Source organism: Schistocerca gregaria, chromosome 3, assembly GCF_023897955.1.
Source record: "Schistocerca gregaria isolate iqSchGreg1 chromosome 3, iqSchGreg1.2, whole genome shotgun sequence".
NCBI lineage: Eukaryota > Metazoa > Arthropoda > Insecta > Orthoptera > Acrididae > Schistocerca > Schistocerca gregaria.
In genome coordinates, this window is record NC_064922.1 from 233,020,440 (window position 1) to 233,039,775 (window position 19,336).

The 19,336-nt window shown below is 45.4% G+C and overlaps 1 protein-coding gene and 1 pseudogene across 2 annotated transcripts in view; one reads left to right on the forward strand and one right to left on the reverse strand.

Annotated features, from left to right (window-relative positions):
* The window catches only part of LOC126356019 (sphingosine kinase 1-like), a 433,028-nt gene that overhangs the window by 268,221 nt on the left and 145,471 nt on the right, over positions 1–19,336 (reverse strand). The gene's annotated exons all lie outside the window — the stretch shown is intronic.
* On the forward strand, positions 11,036–11,153 carry LOC126356540 (5S ribosomal RNA; annotated as a pseudogene).

Sequence of the window (19,336 nt, forward strand, 5' to 3'; positions counted from 1 at the left end):
TCCCTTAGGCAGAGCTGCTACGCGTGTCTCACAATTTGATAAACCGAGCACTGCGCTGTGCCATTGTCAACGGTCGCTGTTTCCAATATCTTCAGTGATGTTCATTAACCAGAACCAATCACGCGGCAGTCTTACTGTAAATATTTTCTGAGGCAGTTTTATTTTGCCCACCCTGTATATGGGAATTGAAGAAGATAGGAGATAGGAGAAATGAATGAAGCTGACATAGGAAATATGGTACTACGAGAAGAATTTGACAAAGCTCTGAAAGACCGAAGACGAAACTCGACGTCTGTACTAGACAACATTCCTACAGATCCTTGTAAGAGCCAATCATGACAAAACTCTTCTACCTGTTGCGCAATAAATATGAGACGTCAACAATAATGTAACAATTCCAATTCCAAAGTAGGCAGGAGCTACAGGTGTGAATATTACCTATCTACCAGTTTAATAAGTCTTAATACAAAATGCTGACAGTAATTATATACAGCGGAACCGAAAAACTGATCGAAGCCAACCTTGGGGAGGACCAGTCTCTGTGCCAAGAAATAATGTCTCTTATGATATTTCTTAGATGACAGGTTAAGGAAAGTCAGACCCACGTTTATAGCATTTGTAGACTTTGAGAAAGCTTCTGATAATGTTGAGTAGAATAAACTCTTTGAAGTTCTGAAGGTAGCAGAGATAAAATACAGGGAGCGAAAGGCTACTAAGAACTTGTACAGAAAGGAGACTGCAGTTGAGAGAGTCGAAGGGTATGAAAGGAAGCGGTGGTTGAGAAGGGGGTTAGACAGTGCTCTGGCCTCTTCCCGATGTTATTTGGTCTGTACATTGAGTAAGAAGTGAAGGAAACAACAGAGGAACCTAGAAAAGCAAAAAGTTCAGAGAGAAGAAATTAAAATTTTGAGTTTTGCGCATGTCATTGTAATTTAGTCAGAGACAGCAAAGGGAAGGGCGATTGGACAGTGTTCTGAAGAAAGAGGTTATGAGATGAATATCAAAAGACGTAAAACAATGATAATGGTACGTAGCTGAATTAATCAAGATGAGATTTGCTGCTTAGGTAGCAGAATAACTGATTATGGACGGAATATAGAGGATATGAAATACAGGTTGGCAACATCGAAGAGCGTTTCTGAGAGAGAGAGAGAGAGAGAGAGAGAGAGAGAGAGATCCAACGAAGTGTTGCACGTTTACTCACGGGATCGTTTAGTCAGCACGACAGCGTTACTGAGAAGCTCAACAAACTCCAATGGCAAACGTTAAAAGAGAGGCGTTGTGCATCACGGAGAGAAAGAGAGAGAGAAATTTATTAGCATAGAATATAAATTTCAGTGTCGGAAAGATTTTTCTGAAGGTATTTGTGTGAACTGTATCCTTATACAGGAATAGAACGTGGGCGATAAACAGTTCTTGCAAGAAGCTTTTGAAATACGGTACTACAGAAAAATTATGATGAGTAGATATGTAGGTCGGATTACTAATCAAGAGATACTGTATCGAAATGGGGGATAAAGAAATTTTGACACGACTTGGCTAAAACAAGTCATTATGCTTGGGCATCAAGGAATCACCATTGGGTAATGGAGGGCGGCGTAGGATGTTAAGAAGTATTAGAGGGAGAGCAAGACTCGAATACAGTTCGCAGGTTCAAATGGATGTCGACTGGAGTAATTTTGCAGAGATGAAGGGTCTTGCACAGGATAGACTAACGCCGCGAGCCGCAGGAAACCAGTATTCGGACTGAAGATAACAACAACAACAACAACAACAACAACAACAACAAATGACAGTAACTCAGGTGATGAACAGCTCAATAAAGTTTGATACATATCAGCCTGGTACTTTATGGTGTAATAAATTAGTCTCAACTGTCGCTCCTTTTGCTTTTTTAGAGCTTCCAACCCCTTCGTTAATACTTTCGTTAGGTAGCACTTTGACTAGCTATATTCATCTAAAAAGTGAAAAAAAAATAATTCTTCGGTGACACTGACATCACATATTGTTTATTAAATGTTTTGCGACTCCTCACTCTCTGCTAATACTCAAGTGTCAGGTGACACTGTTATTGACAACGGAACACGAGCCGGCCGCGGTGGCCGAGCGGTTCTATGCGCTTCAGTCCGGAACCGCGCGACTGTTACGGTCGCAGTTTCGAATCCTGCTTCGGGCATGGATCTGTGTGGTGTCCTTAGGTTAGTTAGGTTTAAGTAGTTTTAAGTTCTAGGGGACTGATGGCCTCAGATGTTACGTCCCATAGTGCTGAGAGCCATTTGAACCCTTTTTGAACGGAACACGGGGGCAGTAAACTGTGGTTTTGCTTACTAGGATGTGACAGACGAGAGGAGAATAGACTGTGTGGCAAACTTCCAACACCAGATTTTCCATCATTGTCACGATTCGTATTTCAGATCTTCTTGTAGTGTGTCAACGAGTTCAGACAGTGACACTACTGCTGGCGATTCGTTCACACGTCAGATAGGCACGCGTATCTCTACTATCCTCTTGGTTCTGTTAGATAGTTGTGAACTGATACTGGGTTTCACTCTCACACTTTCTTTCTTTACATGCACATCCAAAACAACACAAACGCATTTCATAAGCATTTCCCGCACTCAATCACTCGGGACAGACACGCATATAACATCTTATCTCGTAAGAAAGTCGGAAAAGGGCAACGGCGACCCAATGTAAAACATCCTCCTCCATGACCTTGCTCATGACAGAAATTCGCTGCCTGATTACGCTTCTTCATCTGACTTTTATGGCGTCGTCAGGATAGGCGTAGAGTAAACGTCTGTGGCTTTGTTGGCCTGTCCCTGCTAACGTTTCTCCTTTAGGCATCACAGGAGTTGGCCACCTACCTTACTAGAACCAGAATTTTTCCTTTAAAACGTGAAGCACTCGGAAGACAAGGTCAGATATCAATGTCACTTCGTACACGTACACACGACCCTCGGGTACGTAACTGATTACAGTTGTGGTGCTTTGAGAGAGGCAGAACAGCCACCAGAGTGCATTGGTCTTGTTCGTGTTGTTACCAGGCGTGTAGTGTGTAAGGGAGTGAACGCAGCGCCACAGGTTGACTGATCACTGAAAGACACGGAGATGCCGTTTATTTATGTGAGACAGCGTTATCAGCACCAGAAAAGGTTTTAAAGAGGCCTCACTGCAATATCCAGATTTATGGTACTTCCGGACGTGACGCTGACTTGATACTGGACAGCATACAAACGTGAGGAAAGCCATACTAGTCGTCAAGGTTCCGCTATACCAAGTCTGACCACCACAAGGAAGATCGCCAAATTGTGCGCCAAGTCCATAATGCCTTCACATCTGCCCCTGCCATCCGTGACCAGGCAATGGTCTCCCTTCAAACTTCTGACCAATGGTTCGAGACCAGAAGCAGCCTTAGTAGGAGATTGCCGCCCCATTAAGTAGGCTGCTACGATCGCAGGTTCGAATCCTGCCTCGGGCATGGATGTGTGTGATGTCTTTAGGTTAGTTAGGTTTAAGTAGTTCTAAGTTCTAGGGGACTGATGACTATAGCTGTTAAGTCCCATAGTGCTCAGAGCCATTTGAACCATTGAAGTAGGCTGCTGTTACAACAACAACAACAACAACAACAACAACACAAACAGCTGGTTTGGAGTGGTACGTGACGAAGACGCATGGACTGATGGAACTCTGACGGTACAACAGTACGTCACGAGCATCCTACGCCGTAATGTGTGTTGCCTCTCACCCGACAGTATCATCGTGGTGCCATTTTTCCAATATAACAGTGGTCGTCCACACACGGCACGCGTGTCTATGAACTGTGTAGCGATGATGATGTATACCCGTGGCCAGCAAAATCCGCAGATCTGTCCCGATGCGACATGTGTGGGTCTAACTCGGACGTCAACTCTGTCTCATTGCTGTGGGCTAACTTCACTCAGAAGTGAATTCAACGGCTTTATGACATCCTTCCCAATCAGGTAACTCTAATCACCCAGGTCACACCGCATGCAACGTCTCACTGATATGTGGGCTCATACTGCCGAGTTGTTAGAAATTAGAGTCTATTTTGTAATCACTGAAATAACACCCTCTTATCACGCTGAAATTTCGTTTTGTTTTATCTTCCCCTTCTGAGTGCTGCTTCTTGTTTTGTCAGGCAGTGTATTTTACACAAGTAAACCTGAACTGAAATATACTCCTGGAAATTGAAATAAGAACACCGTGAATTCATTGTCCCAGGAAGGGGAAACTTTATTGACACATTCCTGGGGTCAGATACATCACATGGTCACACTGACAGAACCACAGGCACATAGACACAGGCAACAGAGCATGCACAAGGTCGGCACTAGTACAGTGTATATCCACCTTTCGCAGCAATGCAGGCTGCTATTTTCCCATGGAGACGATCGTAGAGATGCTGGATGTAGTCCTGTGGAACGGCTTGCCATGCCATTTCCACCTGGCGCCTCAGTTGGACCAGCGTTCGAGCTGGACGTGCAGACCGCGTGAGACGACGCTTCATCCAGTCCTAAACATGCTCAATGGGGGACAGATCCGCAGATCTTGCTGGCCAGGGTAGTTGACTTACACCTTCTAGAGCACGTTGGGTGGCACGGGATACATGCGGACGTGCATTGTCCTGTTGGAACAGCAAGTTCCCTTGCCGGTCTAGGAATGGTAGAACGATAGGTTCGATGACGGTTTGGATGTACGGTGCACTATTCAGTGTCACCTCGACGATCACCAGAGGTGTACGGCCAGTGTAGGAGATCGCTCCCCACACCATGATGCCGGGTGTTGGCCCTGTGTGCCTTGGTCGTATGCAGTCCTGATTGTGGCGCTCACCTGCACGGCGCCAAACACGCATACGACCATCATTGGCACCAAGGCAGAAGCGACTCTCATCGCTGAAGACGACACGTCTCCTTTCGTCCCTCCATTCACGCCTGTCGCGACACCCCTGGAGGCGGGCTGCACGATGTTGGGGCGTGAGCGGAAGACGGCCTAACGGTGTGCGGGACCGTAGCCCAGCTTCATGGAGACGGTTGCGAATGGTCCTCGCCGATACCCAGGAGCAACAGTGTCCCTAATTTGCTGGGATGTGGCGGTGCGGTCCCCTACGGCACTGCGTAGGATCCTACGGTCTGGGCGTTCATCCGTGCGTCGCTGCGGTCCGGTCCCAGGTCGACGGGCACGTGCACCTTCCGCCGACCACTGGCGACAACATCGATGTACTGTGGAGACCTCACGCCCCACGTGTTGAGCAATTCGGCGGTACGTCCATCCGGCCTCCCGCATGCCCACTATACGCCCTCGCTCAAAGTCCGTCAACTGCACATACGGTTCACGTCCACGCTGTCGCGGCATGCTACCAGTGTTAAAGACTGCGATGGAGCTCCGTATGCCACGGCAAACTGGCTGACACTGACGGCGGCGGTGCACAAATGCTGCGCAGCTAGCGCCATTCGACGGCCAACACCGCGGTTCCTGGTGTGTCCACTGTGCCGTGCGTGTGATCATTGCTTGTACAGCCCTCTCGCAGTGTCCGGAGCAAGTATGGTGGGTCTGACACACCGGTGTCAATGTGTTCTTTTTTCCATTTCCAGGAGTGTAGTTTTATTTTTAAATGTTAGTTTCAAGGAGACGTGTATTCATTTCCGAGTCACCTACAAATAGTTAGAAAAGGTGTTCAAAATGTCTTCCCTGAAGGAATGACTGCCAGAATTTTCTCACGACGGAACAGCAGTAAACAGAAATTACAATAAATGGTTCAAATGGCTCTGAGCACTACGGGACTTAACTACTGTGGTCATCAGTCCCCTAGAACTTAGAACTACATAAACCTAACTAACCTAAGGACATCACACACACCCATGCCCGAGGCAGGATTCGAACCTGCGTCCGTGGTCACGCGGCTCCAGACTGTAGCGCCTAGAACCTCACGGCCCAGAAATTACATATCGATGTTTGGCTTATATATATTGTAACAATCACTTTAGCTGGCTACACATCTAAGGCATACACATCCCGTAAAAGATTGAAGAATTCATTCTGGAAAGTAATCCTTACGCTGTAGCAAAGTTTTTTTCCTTGCGATAGCGTTTCTTCGAGGAGCGCGAGTCCCACGGCCTATGCACGAGTTCAGAGAAGCTTGAAAAGCAGGACGGAGGTACAAATAAAATTGAATCTGAACGGGTGGATCTAGTGCCTGGGAAGCTCGGTCGGTAAGAATATTTCCTACTAATGGCAAGTGTGGGACACAGTATTAATCTACCTCAAAGTTTCAGATCTGAAGATTGTCAATGCACTAAAATCGGCCATCCCCACAATTTAAGTGCAACCGTAAAGGCATTTAAAAAGAACTCCAAAGGCTACTGATCATTCTGGACATTTCCGCTGTACAACTTGTCAGGGTAAGGACCAGAAAAGGCCACAGAAATGTAGGTAATTTGACAGAATACGGTATGTTGATGTAAAACGCAACGCCAGGGGAGTTGACAGTTGATGTTCGAACTTCTTGTGGATACGCTAAATATACGGTACATATCTGGTCGCTTCAATAAACTGGATGCAGCTACAATTATTTGCACTCGCGATAATTGTCACTCTTTTCTGGATTAAATACGTTTTCAACGACACGACAACTGTACGAAATCTGTTCAAAAAATTCCGGAACATTCATAATTTCGCGCAAGTGTGGTCTGTTGGTGCGAAATGCGGTTTACATCCCTGCACTCGCCTGTACATATCTGGTCGCTTCAATAAATTGGATGCAGCTACAATTATTTGCACTCGCGATAATTGTCACTCTTTTCTGGATTAAATACGTTTTCAACGACACGACAACTGTACAAAATCTGTTCAAAAAATTCCGGAACATTCATAATTTCGCGCTAGTGTGGTCTGTTGGAGCGAAATGCGGTTTACATCCCTGCACTCGCCTGTGTTATTGCCGGATATTTCACTGTTGTGTTTCTGTTAGTTATTGTTCAGTGCTCCGTTGAGTATAACACGGTATCACACAGTTTGCGAATTTCGAGACGGCAGAGTTAGAGGAGCAATTCGTCTCCATGAAACTCAAGAAGACCTTTACAGAGACACACCGAATGATGCAGGAAGCCTACGGTGACGAGCGCTTAAGCCGTACTCGGTGTTACGAATGGTACACAGAGTTTAAAAATGGCCGGACGAAACTTAAAATATGGTTCCCTTCGACGCCTACCCACGACGCTCATGTCAAGAAAGTCAACGAAATTGTGCGTGAAGCCGGCCGGGGTGGCTCATGAGTCAAGACCATGGTGCGTGAACATCACACAAAAAACGAAATCACTGTGCTGCCTGATCCTCCATACTCGCCAGACCTGGCCCCTGCGAACTTTTCTTTTATTTCCAAAATTGTAAAGCTCATTGAAAGGACGCAGACTTGCAACGACAGACGAGATAAAAGAAAATTCGCAGACGGCCCTTCACACGATCCAGCAAGAGGTGTACCAAGACTGCTTCCGGAAGTGGGAACGGCATTGGCAGCGGTGTTATCAGTAGCGGAGAAGAGCATTTCGAGGGAGACGATACACTTTAACTGAAAGGTAAGCGTAGAAAATTTTTATGGAGGGAGTTCAAATGGTTCAAATGGCTCTGAGCACTATGGGACTTAACATCTATGGTCATCAGTCCCCTAGAACTTAGAACTACTTAAACCTAACTAACCTAAGGACATCACAGAACACCCAGCCATCACGAGGCAGAGAAAATCCCTGACCCCGCCGGGAATCGAACCCGGGAATTTATGGAGAGAGCTCCGGAGTTTTTTGAATAAATCTCGTACAAGAACTAGCAGCTTTTGAAGAATCACTGTAAATGTGGTACAGTTTTGCAGATCCACTTGCCACTGCCCCGAAGACTCACTAACAAAGATAAGGCTCTGAACTGAACTGTGAGCCAGCCCAAAGAGGCAGTAGCGTCAATGAACATATCAAGAGCGCGTCACCGAGGTACGAACCAAGTTCTAAGCAACACTATGACGATTAGTACTCGTAAAGGGAAGCCCAGCTTCCAGAGATCGAAAAATCTCCAGAAATCTTAGGGTCATCTCATACGCGGTCAGCGCTTTCTATAATGAACTGGAACGACCAACTGCAAGGGGCCTCTTTCATGGCAATATGAAGGAGAAAGTTGTTTTTCTGTAAGAGCGTCTACGTACTTGCCGTCTCAACCACAATAAACTGTGTGTTGTGTGTGTGTGTGTGTGTGTGTGTGTGTGTGTGTGTGTGTGTGTGTGTGTTGTGTCAGGAGTCCTTGCTCCTCCGGTATGATAAGATAATGCAAGTTACGCTGCTGTTACGGGAACCCTAAAACTAACAACTGACTGTTACAGACCAGCAAACAAATAAAAGACGACTTAACGACAGTGAAGGAAGCAGCTGTGGGGCTTGGCTTTTAATCTGCGAACCCATTAAGCTTCGCCCATAACGTGATACTCACAGTACTGCTTTGACGCAAGACATGCAGAAAGTGGAACTGCATACGTTCTGTACTCTGACGATCTTTAGACGACTTACAAGAACGGAGACAATCACTCCTGCTCTCAACGGGAGTTTTATACACTTATACACATTTACTCAGCTGAATACCTGTTAAAAATTTCTAAGCAACCATAAAATTGGTTTATCGGCCGGTGCGGCCGTGCGGTTCTATGCACTTCAGTCCGGAACCGCGCTGCTGCAACGGTCCGAAGTTCGAATCCTGCCTCGGGCACGGATGTGTGTGCTTCCTTAGGTTGCCTAGTTTAAGTAGTTATAAGTCTAGGGAACTGATGACCTTAGATGTTAAGTCCCATAGTGTTCAGAGCCATTTGAATCATCTCGGGAAAGAGAGAGGGAGAGGGGGAGAGAGAGAGAGAGAGAGAGAGAGAGAGAGAGAGAGAGAGAGAGAGAGAGAGAGAACTTCTACGCCATGGTTCACACTCTAACAGCTTGCTTCAGGAAATTATTGTCCGTCGTTCCGATTTTGTGAAATCTTTGCATTATTATTGCATCTGCTAAACACATGTACGAATGTTATCCGAAATTAAAGAAATAAATCTAATAAAAATTAAAGAGAACTCATTCATGATATTCTAAACTGCAGCCGAATTAAATTTTGAAGTTTTCTTCGCAGCATTTCCCTAGCGGTGTCCGTCAGGTCTGTCGAGAGCACTTAGTAGTTCCTCACAAGCGTCTTCTAACCAAACTGTGTGCCTACGGAATATCGCCTCAGTTGTGCGACTGGATCGTGATTTGCTGTCAGAAAGGTCACAGTTCGTAGTAGTAGACGGAAAGGAATAGAGTGAAGCTGAAGTAATATCTGGCGTTCCCCAAGGAAGTGTTACAGGCCCTCCATTGTATCTGATCTATATTAACGGCATAGGAGGCAAACTGAGTAGTCGTCTTAGATTGTTTGCAGATGACGCTGTCATTTACCGTCTTGTAAAGTCATCAGATCATCAAAACTACTTGAAAAATGATTTAAAAAAGATTTCTGTATGGTGCGAAAAGTGGCAATTGACCCTGAACAAGGAAAAGTGTGAGGTTATTCACATGAATACTAAAAGAATTTCGATTACGCGATAAGTCACACAAATCTGAAGGCTGTAAATTCAACTAAATACTTAGGGATTACAATTACAAATAACCTAAACTGGAACGATCTCATAGCTAATGTTGTGGGTAAAGCAAACCGAAGACTGAGATTCATTGGCAGAACACTTAGAAGGTACAACAGGTCTACTAAAGAAACTGCTTACACCATGCTTGTCCGCCCTATTCTGGAGTATTATCGTGCGGTGTGGAATCCGCATCGGGTGGGACTGACGGATGAAATCGAAAAAGTACAAAGAAGGGCAGCTCTTTTTTGTATTATCGCGAAATAGGGGAGATAGTGTCACAGATATGATACGTGAATTGGAGTGGCAATCATTAAAACAAAGGCGTTTTTCGTTGCGACAGAATCTTCTCATGAAATTTCAATCACCAGTTTTCTCCTCCGATTGCGAAAACATTCTGTTGGCACACACCTACATAGGGAGAAATGATCATCACGATAAAATAAGAGAAATCAGGGCTCGCGCAGAAAAATTTAAGTGCTCCTTTTTCCCGCGCGCCGTTCGAGAGTGGAACGGTAGAGGGACAGCTTGAAGGTGGTTCATTGAACCCTCTGCCAGGCGCTTTATTGTGAATAGCAGAGTAATCATGTAGATGTAGATGTCCTGACTCTAACAAAACAGTTTCGTTGGACTGGATTGCACCCAGTCTCCTGTTTTCATTACACATGAACCAATAATACTAACATTACACTGCACTGCACTGCACATCACTAATCCACATGACGCAGATACACGTATGACACTTCACAATAGGGAAAAGGAGGGCAACGACAAACAACTTCCTCTAGGACCTTGGAGACGGCATCACTGTGGGCTTCCTACATATTTCGAGCACAGTAATAATTAGGCACTGCAGCCTATGCTATAATGCTCATTTCGTGTTGAAGCGAGACGTGAATCAGCTTAAAACGTGCGAGTTAAGAGATAATAGGTCGGTGAAATGGAATTGCTGTCAGCTGATGATACACAGTACTGCTGTCAGCGAACGAGCGGCGTAGAGCAATTTCATGTTTTAATGTATGACGTGGGAACTGGGGCCATGTCCGCCATCAAGAGACTTCAGAGACTCCCTGCCATCGAATCGCAAATTCTCATCAAAGGAAAAACATGTCCAAGCAAAAGACCAGGAAGTATATATACAGACAGAATCCCATCTGCATATACATTAGTCATAACACACACTAAAATAAAGACTTGCTAAAAAAAACAGAAGTGAGTGACTGCTATTTTGATGATAACGTGTAAACGGGAACATTTGTACCTCATCGACTACATGTCGCATCACGCTTTACTGAAGTTTTACATACGTAACTGATAAAGAGTGGTCGAGATAGAATGGGTTGTATTTCATTTCATTGAATTAAGAGTCACTACTGAGAACATGGCGGCAACGGCCTTGCCGCAGTGGATACACCGGTTCCCGTGAGATCACCGAAGTTAAGCGCTGTCGGGCGTGGTCGGCACTTGGATGGGTGACCACCCAGGCCGCCTTGCGCTGTTGCCATTTTTCGGGGTGCACTCAGCCTCGTGATGCCAGTTGAGGAGCTACTCGACCGAATAGTAGCGGCTTCGGTCAAGAATACCATCTTACGACCGGGAGAGCGGCGTGCTGACCCCACGCCCCTCCTATCCGCATCCTCCACCGAGGATGACACGGCGGTCGGATGGTCCCGGTAGGTCATTCGTGGCCTGAAGATGGAGCGCTTTTTTTTTTGTTTGTACTGAGAACATGGGGCGAAGAAAACAGTACGGACAGTATGCCGCCGACTGATACGAGAAGACAGATTAAAGAAAGCCAAACATACTTTTATAAAATTTGTAGAATTGCAGAAAACTTTTGATAATGTTGACTGGATTACACTTTTTGAAATTCCGACGGTAACAGGGACACAATACAAGGAGCGAAAGGTTATTCACTAAGTGGACAGAAACCAGTCAGCAGCTATAGGAGTCGAAGGACATGCAGGGAAAGCAGAGTACCAGCCTATCCTACATGTTATTAAGTCTGTACACTGAACAAGCGGTAAAGGAAACAAAGGGGAAATATAACTTCGTTCCTTGATAACACAGTACGAGGGGCGTTCAACAAGCAGTGCGACACCTTTTTTTCTGAAAGCAGGTTGGTTTTATTCAGGATTCCAAAACACCATATCATTCCCCCCTCTTTTGGCTACAAAACCTTATTTTCCAACAATCTCCGTTCATTGCGACGTCCTTACGCTGCCTTCCTGAGAAGTCCTTTTTTCCCGCATGGTACCACTCCACCGGTCCACGTCGGAGCCAACGTCTTGGTTCAATGCCGTGTCCGGCCATCCTGATTTAGGTTTTCCGTGATTTCCGTAAATCGCTCTAGGCAAATGCCGGAATGGTCCCTTCGAAAGAGCACGACCGACTTCCTTCCCCGTCCTTCCCCAATCCGATGAGACTGTTTGGTCTCCTCCCCCAAACAACTCAACCCAACTCAACGTCTTGCTGCATCAATAACCTCCCCATCATCATCCACTGCTTACGGCGGAGTGCTTCCTTCATTCGGCCATACATGTGGAAGTCGGGAGGTGCGAGATCCAGGCGGTAGGATGGATGAGGAGTAACAGGCCAATGTACAGGCCAGTGAACTTTCCTCGCATGCGCAGATTTAGGTGAGGCCTTGCGTTATCACAGAGAAGGAGACTTTCGTTAGCAGTACGGTAGCGACGAACACGCTGAAGTCCTTTCTTCAGTTTACTGAGGGTAGCACAATATTCACGACTGATCGTTGCGCCATGAGGGAAGACAGCAAACAGAATGACCCCTTCAGAATCCCAGAGGATCGTCACCATGACTAATGGCTGAGAGTGCGGTTTTGAACTTTTTCTTCGGAGGAGAGATGGTGTTGTGCCACTGTTTTGTTTCCGGTTCGAAGTGACGAACTCATGCTTCATTGTGTTGCATGTTCACTGCACCTGAAGATGTCTGTCAGTTGCGCCGAGGAAATATTGTGGAAATTTCATAATCACATCCGACGTCAGGCCGCTGTGGCCGAGCGGTTCTAGACGCTTCAGTACGGAATCGCGCTACTGCTACGGTCGCAGGTTCGAATCCTGTCTCGAGCATGGATATGTGTGATGTCCTTAGGTTCGTTAGGTTTAAGCAGTTCTAAGTCTAGGGGACTGATGACCTCAGATGTTAAGTTCCATAGTGCTCAGAGCAATTTGAAGTATTTTGAACCATCTGACGTCTCGCCCGAGAACCATATTGACAATCTTTACATTTTATTAACTCTTACATCTAATCCCCTCCCCCCATGAACCATGGACCTTGCCGTTGGAATGGAGGCTTGCGTGCCTCAGCGATACAGATGGCCGTACCGTAGGTGCAACCACAACGGAGGGGTATCTGTTGAGACACCAGACAAACGCGTGGTTCCTGAAGAGGGGCAGCAGCCTTTTCAGTAGTTGCAGGGGCAACTGTCTGGATGATTGACTGATCTGGCCTTGTAACATGAACCAAAACGGCCTTGCTGTGCTGGTACTGCGAACGGCTGAGAGCAAGGGGAAACTACAGCCGTAATCTTTCCCGAGGGCATGCAGCTTTACTGTATGATTAAATGATAATGGCGTCCTCTTGGGTAAAATATTCCGGAGGTAAAATAGTCCCCCATTCGGATCTCCGCGCGGGGACTATCCAAGAGGACGTCGTTGTCAGGAGAAAGAAAACTGGCGTTCTACGGATCGGAGCGTGGGATGTCATATCCCTTAATGGGGCAGGTAGGTTAGAAAATTTAAAAAGGGAAATGTATAGGTTAAAGTTACATATAGTGAGAATTAGTGAAGTTCGGTGGCAGAAGGAACAAGACTTTTGGTCAGGTGAATACAGGGTTATAAATACAAAATCAAATAGGGGTAATGCAGGAGTAGGTTTAATAACGAATAAAAAAATAGGAGTGCGGGTAAGCTACTACAAACAGCATAGGGAACGCATTATTGTGGCCAAGATAGACACAAAGCCCACGCCTACTACAGTAGTACAAGTTTATATGCCAACTAGCTCTGCAGATGATGAAGAAATTGAGGAAATCTATGATGAGATAAAAGAAATTATTCAGATAGTGAAGGGAGACGAAAATTTAATAGTCATGGGTGACTGGAATTCGTCACTACGAAAAGGGAGAGAAGGAAACATAGTAGGTGAATATGGATTGGGGGGAAGAAATGAAAGAGGAAGCCGTCTGGTACAATTTTGCACAGAGCACAACTTATTCATAGCTAATACTTGGTTCAAGAATCATAAAAGAAGGTTGTATACATGGAAGAATCCTGGAGATACTAAAAGGTATCAGATAGATTATATAATGGTAAGACAGAGATTTAGGAATCAGGTTTTAAATTGTAAGACATTTCCAGGGGCAGATGTGGACTCTGACCACAATCTATTGGTTATGAACTGTAGATTAAAACTGAAGAAACTACAAAAAGGTGCTAATTTAAGGAGATGGGACCTGGATAAACTGAAAGAACCAGAGGTTGTAGAGAGTTTCAGGGAGAGCATAAGGGAACAATTGACAGGAATGGAGGAAAGAAATACAGTAGAAGAAGAATGGGTAGCTCTGAGGGATGAAGTAGTGAAGGCAGCAGAAGATAAAGTAGGTAAAAAGACGAGGGCTAATAGAAATCCGTGGGTAACAGAAAAAATATTGAATTTAATTGATGAAAGGAGAAAATATAAAAATGCAGTGAATGAAGCAGGCAAAAAGGAATACAAACGTCTCAAAAATGAGATCGACAGGAAGTGCAAAATGGCTAAGCAGGGATGGCTAGAGGACAAATGTAAGGATGTAGAGGCTTATCTCACTAAAGGTAAGATAGATACTGCCTACAGGAAAATTAAAGAGACCTTTGGAGAAAAGAGAGCCACTTGTATGAATATCAAGAGCTCAGATGGAAACCCAGTTCTAAGCAAAGAAGGGGAGGCGGAAAAGTGGAAGGAGTATATAGAAGGTTTATACAAGGGCGATGTACTGGAAATGGAAGAGGATGTAGATGAAGATGAAATGGGAGATACAATACTGCGGGAAGAGTTTGACAGAGCACTGAAAGACCTAAGTCGAAACAAGACCCCGGGAGTAGACAACATTCCATTAGAACTACTGACGGCCTTGGGAGAGCCAGTCATGACAAAACTCTACCATCTGGTGAGCAAGATTTATGAGACAGGCGAAATACCCTCAGGCTTCAAGAAGAATATAATAATTCCAATCCCAAAGAAAGCAGGTGTTGACAGATGTGAAAATTACCGAACTATCAGTTTAATAAGTCACAGCTGCAAAATACTAACACGAATTCTTTACAGACGAATGGAAAAACTGGTAGAAGCGGACCTTGCGGAAGATCAGTTTGGATTCCGCAGAAATGTTGGAACACGTGAGGCAATACTAACCTTACGACTTATCTTAGAAGAAAGATTAAGAAAAGGCAAACCTACGTTTCTAGCATTTGTAGACTTAAAGAAAGCTTTTGACAATGTTGACTGGAATATTCTCTTTCAAATTCTAAAGGTGGCAGGGGTAAAATACAGGGAGAGAAAGGCTATTTACAATTTGTACAGAAACCAGATGGCAGTTATAAGAGTCGAGGGGTATGAAAGGGAAGCAGTGGTTGGGAAAGGAGTGAGACAGGGTTGTAGCCTCTCCCCGATGTTATTCAATCTGTATATTGAGCAAGCAGTAAAGGAAACAAAAGAAAAATTTGGAGTAGGTATTAAAATTCATGGAGAAGAAGTAAAAACTTTGAGGTTCGCCGATGACATTGTAATTCTGTCAGAGACAGCAAAGGACTTGGAAGAGCAGTTGAACGGAATGGAAAGTGTCTTGAAAAGAGGATATAAGATGAACATCAACAAAAGCAAAACGAGGATAATGGAATGTAGTCAAATTAAATCGGGTGATGCTGAGGGAATTAGATTAGGAAATGAGACATTTAAAGTAGTAAAGGAGTTTTGCTATTTAGGAAGTAAAATAACTGATGATGGTCGAAGTAGAGAGGATATAAAATGTAGACTGGCAATGGCAAGAAAAGCGTTCCTGAAGAAGAGAAATTTGTTAAAATCCAGTATATATTTAAGTGTCAGGAAGTCGTTTCTGAAAGTATTTGTATGGAGTGTAGCCATGTATGGAAGTGAAACATGGACAAAAACTAGTTTGGACAAGAAGAGAATAGAAGCTTTCGAAATGTGGTGCTACAGAAGAATGCTGAAGATTAGATGGGTAGATCACATAACTAATGAGGAGGTACTGAATAGGATTGGGGAGAAGAGAAGTTTGTGGCACAACTTGACAAAAAGAAGGGACCGGTTGGTAGGGCATGTTTTGAGGCATCAAGGGATCACAAATTTAGCATTGGAGGGCAGCGTGGAGAGTAAAAATCGTAGAGGGAGACCAAGAGATGAATACACTAAGCAGATTCAGAAGGATGTAGGTTGCAGCAAGTACTGGGAGATGAAGAAGGTTGTACAGGATAGAGTAGCATGGAGAGCTGCATCAAACCAGTCTCAGGACTGAAGACCACAACAACAACAACATCTAATCGATAACTCTTTAATTTTTCTCAAGATTTAAATACACTAACGGCCCTGCCGCAGTGGTAACACTGGTTCCCGTCAGATTAGCGAAGTTAAGCGCTTGCATGGATCACCGTCCGACTCTGCCGAATGCTGATGTCAAGCGGGGTGCACTCATCCCTTGTGTGGCCAACTGAGGAGCTACTTGACTGAGAAGTAGCGGCACCGGTCACGACAACTGACAACGGCAGGAAGAGCGGTGTGCTGACCACATGCACCTCCGTATCCGCATCCGGTGACGCCTAACTGCTGAGGATGACGGGGCGGCCGGTTGTACCGTTGGGCCTTCAAGGCCTATTCGGACTACGTAAATTCTATTTTGTGATAAATAATAATTTCTGCAGCCAAGAACGGTTGTTGAAATATTTCTATTGTGTCAATCACCGTTTCCGAAAGTTAGCTGTCATTTTCGGATCTTCTGGAAATAATATTACTGTGCAAGAATCGCGCAACCCTAACGAGAGCACACGCTATTTGTGAAACAGAGGCGGCGCATTGGCTTCTCAAATACATAAAACAGAGAAAATAAAAATGATGATGATGAGCTGGGTTTAGGGGCGCTCGACATCACTGTCATCAGCGCCCTGACGAAAAGTCAACATGAAATCTCATGGATGGGGACAAAGGCTGTCCCCACATGCAGAGCAGTTTATAAAGTACCACAGTCTGCCGCCCTTCACCAGCTTAGGGATGAGGTCTGATCGTTTACAAAATTTCACCACTCTGTTAACACTACTATCGGTATCTGCGAGGACGGTGAGCAGATCTCCAACGAGACCAAGGGCTGCCGTAAAATCAGTATACAAGACACACGTAGCCACAATATGCTGAACCGAAAGCGGCACGCCACAAACTTCGCAGAAAGGTGGGTCCTCCCCCCGGAGGAGGAAGCCATGTGTGAGAGGTGTGTGAACGATGCGCAGTCTGCTAAGTAAAACCTCCTTCCAGCGGCAAGGCTGACACGAAGTCCGCGAAGCTTTTGTGGTCGGTTTTGAGTGACTGCAGTTTGTTGTCCGACACCTGCAACCATTCAGTCTCCCACTGGCGCATGATGCGTCTGTCATAAAATGAGATAATGGCGTGCAACGGGATGGGGCATTGATGGACAGTACCGTCCCAACATGCTTCCTTGGCAGCTTTATAAGCCATGACGTTACCCCGTATCCCAACATGGCCAGGTACCCAGCAAAACATCACCTCCTTGCCATAGCATTGGAGCCGCTGTAAGTAGTCATGGATTAGCTGAATCAGCGGGTCTTCCGGATACATTTGGTGAAGCACTTGCGGTGCTCTAAGAGAGACGGAACAGAAAACTCGTACGGTGATGTCTGTGAACCCTCTCCTGTGTCATTAGAATGCCATATAACTCTGCATCATAATTTGTTAATTGCTCTGGAAGACGCACTTTAAAAACCCTATCACGGACAATAATAAGTCCATCGCACCAACAGTGGACGTGGAGTGGAGGCGTGTGAAGCCGTTATAGCTACAACCCATCAGGAAAGTAGTTATAACGGCTCCACGGTCGAACTTGCCTCCGCTCTGGGATACACTCTTGGTGCTATGAACTTTTCATTTACTCTGTTTTATGTATCTGAGAAGCCAATGCGGCGCCTTTGTTTTTTAGATGGAGTGTGCTCTCGTTGTGGTTGTGCGGTTCATGCACAGTAACATTATTTTTCGTATTTGTCACCAAATATCAGGATGCGCCCAGAAATATGTGCAACTTAAAAAAATCAATCTGTTTTACTGCTCCAGTTACCAAATTTTTGGTGCACTTTTTTTACACTGTCTAATCAAATTAATGTGACCACCTGTCAAAAGCCTGAATACACACCTTTTGCGGTGCGGACCGCTGCGAGATGTGAAGGAAGAGAATCAATCACGTTCTTGAAGATACCAACAGGGATGTGGAGCCATGCCGACTCCAACGCCGTGACAAGCAGCGGTAGGTTTCTTGGGTCGAGAATGCACAGTGCGAACAGCCCGATCTAACTGCTCCCATAGATTCTCTAGTTGTGTTTTTAAATCCAGGGAGAACGGTTAACTCATCCTGATGCTCTTAGACACGCACGTACACTGCGTGCTGTGTGACTGCATATGGAGGTGGACACGGTCCACACGAATAGATGCATACTTGTGGTCATCCTCCGTAACTTCCAGAACAGCGAGATCACAAAGGGAATGCCACAAAAACATCTTGCTTTCAGTCGTTTCACGCCGAACACGCCAACGGCATCTCTCCGATGGAACGTAAAACGTGATTTATCTGCAAAGACCACCTCGCCACCCACTAGATGACCATTTGTGGTACTGGCGTGCAAATTCCAATCTTCGTCACTAATCAACAGCAGTGAGCATGGATGCATGAACTAAGCGCTGGCTACGGCGACACATAAGTAGCAATGTTCGCTGAACGGACTTTGAACAGAGATTGTTGTTAGCCCCTTGGTTCATGCGGGCAGTCAGTTGATCAACAGTCTATTCGTCCGTAAATATCTCCATCTATGGCCTCTGGTGCACTGTAGTTGCCTCGGCGGCGGTTTTGTCATCTACGGTATACCACGGCGGCATGCGAACGGTTTACACACTTTATCCGTGTCGGAAATGTTTCCACGCTTTGCACGAAAGCCAGTGATCATGCCCTTTTGGACCTAAGATGAATCATTCCATTTTCACATTATAACAACAGCTGAACTGTTCCCCACACACCCGTCACGCTTTGCATATTGTCCACTGCTAGAGCTGCTACCTGTCGTCTGTGAGTGGTTATTGCGCGTCGACGTCGCACATAGGCGGTGGCCACAATGTGACTGGACCCTGTCTATTTGAAATGAATTACACTACTGGCCATTACAATTCCTACACCACGAAGATGACGTGCTACAGACGAGAAATTTAACCGACAGGAAGAAGATGCTGTGATATGCAAATGATTAGCTTTTCAGAGCATTCACACAAGGTTGGCGCCGGTGGCGACACCTACCCACGTGCTGACAAGAAGAAAGTTTTCAACCGATTTCTCATACACAAACAGCAGTTGACCGGCGTTGCCTGGTGAAACGCTGTTGTGATGCCTCGTGTAAGAAGGAG